We start from the raw sequence: 11278 nt of genomic DNA, 5'->3' as shown, positions 1-11278 counted from the left end.
CAATTAAAGTGTCATCTGCCTCTTCAAATGCTCACGCTGTTTTTAAAGTTAGGTGGATTCTGATTTGCCGTCACTGTTTTTAAGCATTCATCAACTAGAAAAAAATAATTCTGAAAGTGATTCCACTGATACTGCTCCTCTGTTTTGTTATCATTATAGTTGTGGTTTAAATAATTTTTAGTAATTTCATTAGAATGGTTATAGTGTGAACTAGGGCTGTGTGATTAATTGAAATCGAAATAAAATCGCGATTTGAGTGTGCACGATTTCTAAATCGCTTTATAGAACGATTTTCTGCGGCCTTGACCTCCCGCACTCTGTGTGTGATGGGTAGCCTTTTTTTTTCGAGCCCATGTTAACAGAACGTTCACACTGCACGCAGTAAAAGATGAGAACAGAAAAGGTTATAAATAGAAAGGTGTGAAAAGATTTAATATCTTGCGCAGGAGTTGTGAGTGCACAGGACACAGGTTGAGCGAGAGGAGACACGTTGTAAGGCTGCGTGTATCACAGCCTTATACAGTCTGTGATCTGAGCACGCGCATCTGGTTTTGTTAACAAAGCAAAGTAAATCTGCGTGCGAGTGGATAGATTTGCGCTCGTGCATTATTTTAATGTGCTTTTGCATTACAATAATGTGCTCTCATTTCTGCTTCTGAACCGTGTACACATAACTTGTGTACACATAACTGTATACGCACTGCAGACGGAGTACGTGTGAACCTTGGCCAATAAATATATTGGGCAAAACATATAACACCTGAGGCACAGCTACAGTGAGCTTTATGACCGATGCATGGCCCAAAAAAAAAAAAAAAAAAAAAAAATTATTTTATTATTTTTCTAGTTTTATTATTTTATTTTTTATATAATTTTTTGCCATATGTCTAGATTTTGTTTAACATATTTACTTAGTGATTATTTTGACCTAAGTTTGTTCTAGAGACATGTTACAACTTTTTGATAAAGCTCTCATTGGTTTTCTTTTGGAAATATGTTTCAAATTTATACTGAAGGCATTTATAACTGTAAAGCATGTTTGTATGCGTCAAAATCGTGATTAAAATCGAAATCACCAAATTGATCAAAAAATCGTGATAGGTTTTGTTTGTCCATATTGCACAGCCCTAGTGTGAACAGACCTTAAAGGATTAGTTTCTTGATAGTTTACTCACCCTCATGTCATCCAAGATGTTCATGCCTATTTTTCTTTAACTGCAAAAAAGTTAAGTTTTTTGAGGAAAACATTCCAGGATTTTTTCCCATATAGTGGACTTCAGTAGTTTGCAATAGGTTGAAGGTCCAAATTAGAGTTTCAGTGCAACTTCAAAGGGCTCTACATGATCCCAGCCGATGAATAAGTGTCTAATCTAACTTAACGAATGGTCATTTAAAAATTAAATAAATAAATAATATGTTTTTTACCACAAACGTTTGTCTTGCACCAGCTCTACAATGCGCATGTGCGACTTCAAGCATTGCATAATCACATTGGAAAGGTCACCCATGGTTAGTTCTTTGTCTGTGTACTTCAGTTCAAAAAGGTAGGTTACAGCAAAAAACTTGATCTCATTTTCTCCTCCAGCTTCAAAGTTGTCTGACATTGTTTTTTAATCTTATTTTTGTAAAGACAGTTTAAGTGTCTTTGCACGTTCACTTTGAAAACACTGGATCATTATTTCTGCCTATGTCACACGTGACCTCTCTAACATAACTACATAATGGACGCAGAGCTAGTGCAAGACGAGTGGTCATTTGTAGTTCAAAAGTATATTATTTTTTATATTTTTAGAAAATGACCAATCGTTTCACTAGATAAGACCCTTATTCCTTGGCTGGGATTGTGTAGAGCCCTTGGAAGCTGCACTGAAACTGTAATTTGGACATTCAACCCATTGACACCACTGAAGTCCACTATATGGAGTAACATTTTGGAAAAGCCATGCATCCCTGCAGTCTAGTCCATATCCCATAGACCAATTCCCAACACTTTACCTAATTGCATCCACACAAGGCCTTTTAAAAATAACACAGATTTTCCATAAATACTGTAGGGGCTCTGGTGGCAATATAAAAACAACTTTGTCTTCAAAGAAAAGGGACACATTCCAGACTGGACATGAGGGACCCACACAAAACTGGACACACGGTCAGACATGGACACAGAGGCAGTCGTCCTCAAGTCCCATTGCTCCGTCCTGGGACAGCCACTGACCTGCTGTGGCGCTGAGGGGTCTGTCTCCGGGTTTCTCCCTCCCCCAGTCGGCCCAGGGAAGGGGAACGGCTTCGGGCGGAGCGTCCCCCCAGGGCCATGGTCTTCACCGTGCCATTGGGGCTGTTCTGCATCTGCTGGGGGTGGCGGGGCGAGAGGCTGCGCAGGGGGGAGGCGGTAGGAGAGGGCGAGCGAGAACGGTCCAGCGGTAGCTTGTTGACGTTCAGGTTGTTGTCGCTGTTGGAGCGGAGCAGCACGCGTGGGGCGGCAAGAGTGCTCCTACCCTGGTGCTGCGGCGGTGTTTGCTGCAGCGGCCTGCTCCGACCCGTGCCTGTCGGTGCCTCCCGAAAAGGCACTGCGAGAGATACAGAAACAAAGAGAGTGATTACAAAAAAAGAATAGGAAAGACTTTCAACTACTCAGTTTGCATCAAAGCAGTTCAGTTTTTTAGGTGTCCTTCATTCCATTGAAAGTTGCAATAATTAGAGCACTGATTTGTATAAACAGAAGCTTAGTGGATAAATCACTTTGTGGTATCACACCAAAAATTACCAGACCTACTATTGTTTTTTTTAAATAGTTACACTACAGTTTAAACGTTTGGGGTTGTAAGGTTTTTTTTTTTAAGTCTCTTATGCTCACCATGGCTGCATTGATTTAATCATAAATACTGACATATTGTTGATTTCATATTGTCATACACTATTAAAAACTGTTGTTTTATTTTAATATATTAAAAAATTACATGTATTTATTCCTGTGTACTCTTCAGTGTCACGTGATCCTTCAGAATTCATTTTAATATGCTGATTTGCTGCTCAAGAAACATTTCTTATTATTATCAAGGATGAAAACACATGTGCTGCTTAATATTTTTGTAGAAAGAAGTTATTCTTCTGGATTTTTTGGATCCTCTGGACTGATGAATAGAAAGTTCAGAAGAAATCTTTATAAATGTATTTTGTCACTTTTGATACATTTAACACGCCCTAGGGTGAATAAAATCCTTAATTTCTTCATAAGAACAACTCCAAACTTTTGAACTATTGTGTACTGTCTTCTATCCCAGCACAATGTGTAGAGATAACAGTATTTGTAAGTTGTTAACATTGTGTGTCTGTGGTGCTTTCAAAATACTGCTCTATGTTTTTGTTTTGTTTCTTATTCCAAACTAAAACAAGATAGCAACACTGCCTCAGCCAAATGTGGTTTGGGGGCGGGGCTATTTGTTTTGGCTGACCAATGGCAGACCGTTTGGAACACCTGTCTGAAAACAGACAGTTTGGTGTTACTAGTAGTGCAAAAAAAAAAGAGAAATCTTCAGATTTATCTTTTACTTCATTGCCCAATAGACTTTGTAAAAGTTTTTTTTTTTCAAACAACGAGATGAGTCAAATGCATTTCTTGCAGAAATCAACAAAGTTACATCTTAATACTCCTTTAATACCGCAAACAAAGTGTTTTTTGTTTCTTAAACAGCAAGACTATGTTGATCACTCTGGTCTCCAGAGACATACACCCACAGCAGCCAACTTCTGTGGTTCCTAGGTAATATGCACACATTTCAGGGCCAGATGAAGCCTATATCTCCACAACACCCCCCTTATAGGGCCTAGGGAAATCCCTGGAGTTCAATGTTCGCACTGTATATGCATGATGGATGCGTATTATTATTTATCCACTGCCAAATTAAAGGTGGTTCAGGAAGATGTTTACCAAAAAAGCTCGTTTCTCAGAAACACCAGGCCGTTGAAAGACACTTTTCACGCATGAACTAGATATCACTTGCTGGGTGAGACAAACGCTATAAATATATTCGGAAAAAAACCCAGGAGAAGCATAGAGGAGAATTACGCTGCTAAACACAGACCAGTCTCCACTGTTCATTAATGTGCTGATGTAATGGCAACCTGGAGCATTTAGATCACCTTCAGTGTCACGGAAGGTTTTCATTGGATGACGGTTATTATGAGAGTCTCAGAGGTACAGTACATATGCTCCTGTTCATTATTTAAAAGGCTACTGTAGAGTGATCATTACAGCAATAATGTACAAACCCAACCCCCACAAGCCGTGAAGAAATCCACCCATCCCAAAGATGTGGCATGAAACCTGCCAATTAAAAGAAGCCGACATTGATAATCTCACAATGAGGGAGGGGGTGGGGGTGGCGGGGGGGTTCATACAGCCCCATAAAGCACAACAAACAGGGTTTTTCTGTCGCAAACTGAAAACGATGACATCACAAGCACATAGGCTGCCGGAAGGAACACGTTGGTTTAGGAACGCTGATGAAACAGTCATTTCCTTCAAACATGTGAAATCAAAGCGCCTACATTCCAACAGCAACATTCTTAACATAAACTGCACCAATTCCAATAAACGAAACTGTAGGAAAGGTAGAACACATATGTTGAGGAACTCTTAAAAAATCCAAGAAGGTTAAAAATTCACAGCATGAAGTTGATTGAATTCCTTGCAGACAGAAATGACACTCTCAAAGTGATGTTCTCTCCACCTCAGACTAATTCACTCTTCACATTCAACTTTTTTGTTATAATCTGTCATAATTACATGATAGAGCTCAAAGACTTTTCCACACCTAAGAAAAGTCAGAAGACCTGCTAGCTCTACGGCTGGAGTTCTGAGCACTAATCCCATGGAACAGAAGTCACCAAAGGTCAGGAGACCCTTGCTCTAGACCCTCAAAACCCCAAAAGATCACCTCTTACCTTCTTTCTTGAAGGCATTCAGTAAAGACTTCATATCTCCTCTGAGTTTATTGCTCAATAACTCCCTTGGAATGTCAGTTTCGCCTTGAGGAACTTGGAAAGAGAAGGTCACGTTCTTCTGGACTGAGGTTCCTTGGTCAGTGAAGCACAACGGAGAGGGTGACGGAGAAGGGAAGCACTGTGATGACAGTGCCCGCTCCACATGATGCCGTCTGTGACTGCGAGAGGAAACGGCAGAGCGCACAAGCCTTGCATGTTTCTCCGCTCGCTCTCTCTCTCTCGCTGACACACTTACGTACACACTAACTCTCTCGCTCAGTCTCAGTTTCTTTCCATGTCGCCCCGCCCCCTTTCCTCTCTCTATCTCTCTTCTTCTACATCACTCTCTCCCAGCCACCAAATCATTCACTGTACGATCAGTTCAAGCGTCCCCCTGCTTGGATTCCTCTAGGTGGACTGATTGGAGTGTGTTGTTGAATCAGCTGGGTCACAAGGCCATGCTGGGATAATTTGATTCAAAACACCACCATTATGACACAAAGTACTGAGATAAACACAGTTGCCCCAAAATTCTTCAAGTTCGGCCCATCAGTGGCTCGAGATGTTTTTAAAAACCGCTGATGACCGCCCACCGAACATGCAATCAAGACGCTCGAGTTAACTCGTGACAATGAGAAGGTGCTATTGATTAGGGATTTGAACCCTTGTTGGCTCACAGAAACAGCTGTATGGGAACCAAGCCCCCGAGTGTTGCTAAGCAACCCAGGGATGGATGCCTAAATTAGTCAGTGCAAGTTGCCGGGTTGTGAATTCTCCCGTTACCCATGTTTGTGGGCTGTCCTTTCACACTCGCAATTCACAATTGCCTCTCAAGCTCTCTTTCCCCTCTCTCTCTCTTTATCCCCTCCTCCCATTTTCTGGCATGAGATGAAAAAAAATATATTTGAGGAAACAAGGAGGAAGGAATTCTTGCATATTAAAATCTGTGTCAAGGTATGATGTCGTCAGCATATATATGGATACGGAGTTGATAAATATACAGAGGGTTCCCAAAGTCTGAGACCACTAGTGCAAAATCCTCACATTTTGCTTCGTATTAAAATAATGATAATAATAATAACAAAAAATATAATAAAAACTGGACCATAAAATGAGTTAAAAGTTGAATTAAAAAATAAACATGAACTTGAGAATTTGGTTTGACCTTCTTTTGCTTTTAATCTAACAACTTAACAAGTTCCTGCAAAAACTGGTTGTCCACGGAAATTCATAAAAATAAAAAATAAACTTTTTGTTAATGAGAAATAAATCTGAAATGAAATAAAATATAAATATGGTCCTAATATTAAAGGCATGGTCAAAATGTACATTTGCATTTAGCAGATGTTTATATCCAAAAATCTAAATCAACAAAAGAGCAATAACATGTGAGTACTATGACAAGCCTTGTTTAGTCAAACGCAATACATGTAACAAGGTTTTTAGTTTGTTTGTTTTATTATAAATAAAAATAAAAGTAGATAGAATAGAAAAGGAATAGAGAATGCTAGTGTTAAAGGATCCTTTTTCAAATGAAAAGAAAACAAGTAGCAGACTAGAAATAAAATAGATCATGAATTAATTAAATTAAATTAATTGTAATAATTAAAATGATAACTGAAAATATAAAAATAAAAGCTAATTCAAGATTTTTATAAATACTATAATAGCACATAAATAATTCTAAAATAACACGGTTTGACAGATATATGTTACCAATATTGTACAGTTCTTCATTGTTGGATGTGCTTGGATGCCATACAGTACATTTCCAAGGAATATCACTGACACAAAAATATCACAGAAAAAAAAAAAAAATCAAATATAAATAAATATTTGAAATGATATGTATGACTATTATTGCTTCAAAAAGTAATAAAATAAAATAAAACAATCATTCAATTAAATAAGGTCTCATGGTTTTTGGAACCTACTTTAGGCCTCCCAATGCACATTGCTTATTTGAAGACATTTTCGCCCAATTAAGGACTCTTTTTACGTAACAAACAATTCCGCCGGGCCTCTGAAGATCCGGCCACCGCAGCTGGTATCCAGTGTCTCATTAAATCAATACTCATTAAATTGCACTCGAAACCGTATCTCGAACCAAAGAGCTCAACCTATTCGATCGAAGCTGGCGTAGGTTTGAACCTGGGTGGTGAGCTGGAATCCATCACTCTGTCATGCTTTAAATTTGGTCTAGTTTATAAACCGTAATTAAAACTCAAGACGGTGTATTATATTTCCCAGCGGCCCCAATATCTAATGTAGACTGGCGGAATGCAATATGAGCCTGCATGTGAGTGTGCATTTGTGCACGCATACATGCATATCTTCCCATAACTCACACAATATTTGAGCGCTCTTTGAAATCGGCGCCATTTCATATGCTTTAACAAGTAAGTCGATAATAAGCCAGGCTCCGAGACCTCCGCTTCTCAACCGCGACAAGTGCGCATAAGGCAAACTCACATCCCTTAAGCCAATTATTGTGTGGATCCAGGAACCATGGCAACCTCTGGGTGGCATTAAATGGGACGTCCATTGACATGCATAACTCCAGTGCTTGGTTTAAACATATAGGCATGGAGCACGCAGTAAGTACATAAGCAAACAAAACCCGATGGAATTCGTTGGAGTTTAAAAACGCAAACCATTGGAATTTGTGAAGAGCAAAGCTCTGACACTGTGCCCTCTGCTGTGGTCTAACACATAATTACCAGATCCCCTGCTACTATATGCATGAAAATAACAAGCCATGTTTTCTCCCTGAGTTAAGCTTTAGATGCTACAGTGCAGCTATTGAAGATTGTTCAATCAAAACCTTATGAAAACAATATCGGCGCACAGCTGGCCAACCGGTTCGCTCCGTCAAAGGTTGCTTTCCCTGAGATTGAAACATCCGGAAGCCTGCTGATTCCCATATTCCGCTGATGGAATCTCTGTGTTTATGTCAGAGCTGTTACCGAGAGGTATAAGGAAAACCTGACAGCTGTAGCAAAGTAGATGCGTAATGCTAGGTCTTACATCTACACTTCAGGTCAGCTCTATTCTCCAGCTACACTCTTCCAAAATTAGGTTTTTGCAGAAATGCCACAGAAAATGCATTTGAGGTTGTCCAGAGAACCTTGGAAGAGGACTTTTTTTAGTGTCAAGTACATTTTGATAATCTGGAGAATCAGGGTTCCTGCCGGTTTTGTTAAAGTAAATGTTTTTATGACCAAGAAAAGGAAAAAAAAAAAAAGGAATAAATCGAATGGAACACAGTAAGCCAATATTGTCTCTAAATGTAAAGGTCATTTGAAAACCCAACTTCCAACAGATCCCAATTGCTTTTTCATTCATTGTACAAAATAACAGCAAATAACTTTCATTATACCTTCTGATCATGCTGCAGAAAAAGTAATGTTCATCCTTTGTATTTTTGTCTCTTTTTTTTTCAGTGCAAATGTTCATAGATTTTTAAATCCACCAATTACTTGAGAAGCAAAATATCATAAGTCTTGTTTTTATGAGTTGCTGATAAAAATTAAGTGAGTTTGTCGTTAAAACAAGAAGATAAATCTGCCAGTGGGCATCTACTTAATTCAATGAGAAAACAAGTTAACACGCCACTGACAGAAATTTGTTCTTGTTTTAAGCATACCGTACAGTTAAAATAATTTTTTTTCATACTAAGTATAGTTCAAATCTATTAACATATATAGATAATTTACTTGACACATCACTTGAGACTTACTGATTAAAATTTATCAGTAAGCACATTTATTCAGATAAATGTAGTCCATTTATCTTTAGATGGACTTCAGCACAATTAAAGTGCATTGGATACAAAATTGGTTGTTCCAATTTAGCAGACTTTAAGTATAGCAATTAAGTATACTAAAAAGTACAATTGCAGGGTATTTTTATTAAGTGCATAAATATGTAAATGCATCTGTATTCAAACAAATACATTTATTTATTTTTCCCTTTAAATCCATTTCTCAGAAAACAAGACTTCATAAGTTATAAGTATAAATCTCAAGTAAATGTATCTTGATTTAAGGATGTTTAGATATTTGAATTTAAAAAATAACATGATTTTATGAATCCTGCTCAGAACTTTTTCCACTATAAAGAAACTTCCGTGCAATAGAAAGATTCCATGGATGTTAAAGGTTCTTCATGGAACCACTGATGCCAAAAAAAATAATCTTTATTTTAAAGCGCATAGTCCTGGAAACGTCATCTCACATTTTCAATATTACATTAATATAGAGGGGAAATAAATGTACAAAGTAACCAAGATCGCTCATTGTCATCCAATAAGCAGTTTAACAATTTTATGGGACGTCGGTGAGATGAAGATTAGCATTGCCAGTCAGAAAAACCAGGACGTATGTGACAAAAAACTTGATTCTGATCAGAAAAAAAAACCTAGGAGTTTATAATGGCCTAAATTCAGTACAGGAAATAGTAAGAATTCTGCTGGTGTTGCTGCTCTTCCTGTAAGGTCTGTAGCTTATGTAGGTCAGCTCCACTGAGTAACGCTCTCTCTAGATGCACGCTTGGGTTCCACGCATGAAATCATCTGTAGGGTGCAACGACAATCAGCAACGCCTGTGCACATAACCTTCAGGGGCAAACAAATACCACTAATATCATCATTTAATAAAGAATAACGAACATCAATAACGTTATACGCAGAACGCTGTAAAAATGTACATGTGTAATGGCTGTTATGAATAATTAATATGTAAATGAGCTATTTATGTCATGTTATCTTCACTCTACATTATATACGGACACATCCGTGGCATGTGAAGTCCTTCGAAGTCTTATTTACACAGAACAGACTTAATTTCATCCTTTTCTTTGGTTTAATGATGTCGAATGATTAATTAAATCTGTTGTGCCTTCCCTAGCTTTAATGAGGCAGATGATTATGCGGTCCGTTAATTGACACGAGCGAGCGCAACTCAATCACTGGATTCCTCAGAGTGTGGCGGAGAGTGTCAGATAAATATATGAATACATTTTACTTTTGGTAAATGAATACTGTCATCTGCTACACGCTTTAGAGCTGTGGGAGTAGAGAGTGTCGTTCAAGGCTAAAAAAACAAATCATTTGTCATCTGTTTATGGCCAAAATATTTTGCAGAATACGCATAAGATACGGTAAGACCTCACGATGATATATAAGAACATATACATGCACACACACAAATTATTTAAATATGAAAACTAGATTTGTTCCTATGCAAAATAACTTAAATAGCTTAAAAATGACCCTAAAAACAATAAACAGACCTGGTATATTAATTTAAGGTTCAAATGCACAATTATAAGTTAAAGTGAACCACTTCAGAAGCCCTAGAGGCACAAATTGCTGAGGCCAAGTATTATAACACTGCATAATTATGGGAACTGCTGGAGGTGACGTCTGCTGAGTCACTAGCAACAATAGAGGAAGCCCATTTTAGCTTATGTTAGCCTTTAGCACACAGTGCAACTTTTGCACCTGCAGCATCAGCTCCCTGCCTGATAATTGGATAATATCATACACCTTAACCAATATGATACTCTCTCAGGAATGATGCAGAGGAAAAGCATTTTAAATGATTCGGTCATGCTTATTTTCAGTATAATCAAGACTTCAGTGGTGTTCATAACATTTTGGCCTAACCAGGCGGGACGCAATGCGACAAGTTTCTAGCAAATCACAGCCAATCAGAACAAAGCAATATTGAAACTCCTCCAAAACAATTCCCCGACAATTAATTCAGCATGAACCATACAATGACTTGATTAAAATCTTGTTCTGTAGATAATTACAGTTGTCTAGAGTCTATTTTTGTTCCACTGATAGTTAAGCATTCAAAACATCCAAAAGTGATAATATTGTAATGTGTGCATACTAAATTCCAGCTGGCATTGGCTTTAATATCTATTTGTGTACTGAATAGTGTTTGGATTGGCTTTCCTGCATCTATTTTGCTATATAACCAGGATATAACCATTTATATCCTGTAAATTTACATTGCACTGCAACGTTGTGTTAATTCTTATGTGCAGCAGATTACAAAAAAATTGGACCAATACAATTTCAGTGTGGGCGGGGCAACCCAGCAGCTTAATATTTTGTTAATCACAAATGCGACTGGCTATGACAGAAACTCACAGTCTCAGATTATATGAAAAAAGATTTAATTACTCGTCCCTTTTACTTTGCATGTACAGTCCATCTAACTTTGGAACATTTCTGAAATCCATCAAATATTATGTAATGAGGTTGTTTTTACAAACATCAAAG

This window comes from Carassius gibelio, chromosome B25, assembly GCF_023724105.1.
Source record: "Carassius gibelio isolate Cgi1373 ecotype wild population from Czech Republic chromosome B25, carGib1.2-hapl.c, whole genome shotgun sequence".
Lineage (NCBI taxonomy): Eukaryota > Metazoa > Chordata > Actinopteri > Cypriniformes > Cyprinidae > Carassius > Carassius gibelio.
Note: the sequence above shows the minus strand (reverse complement) of the source record.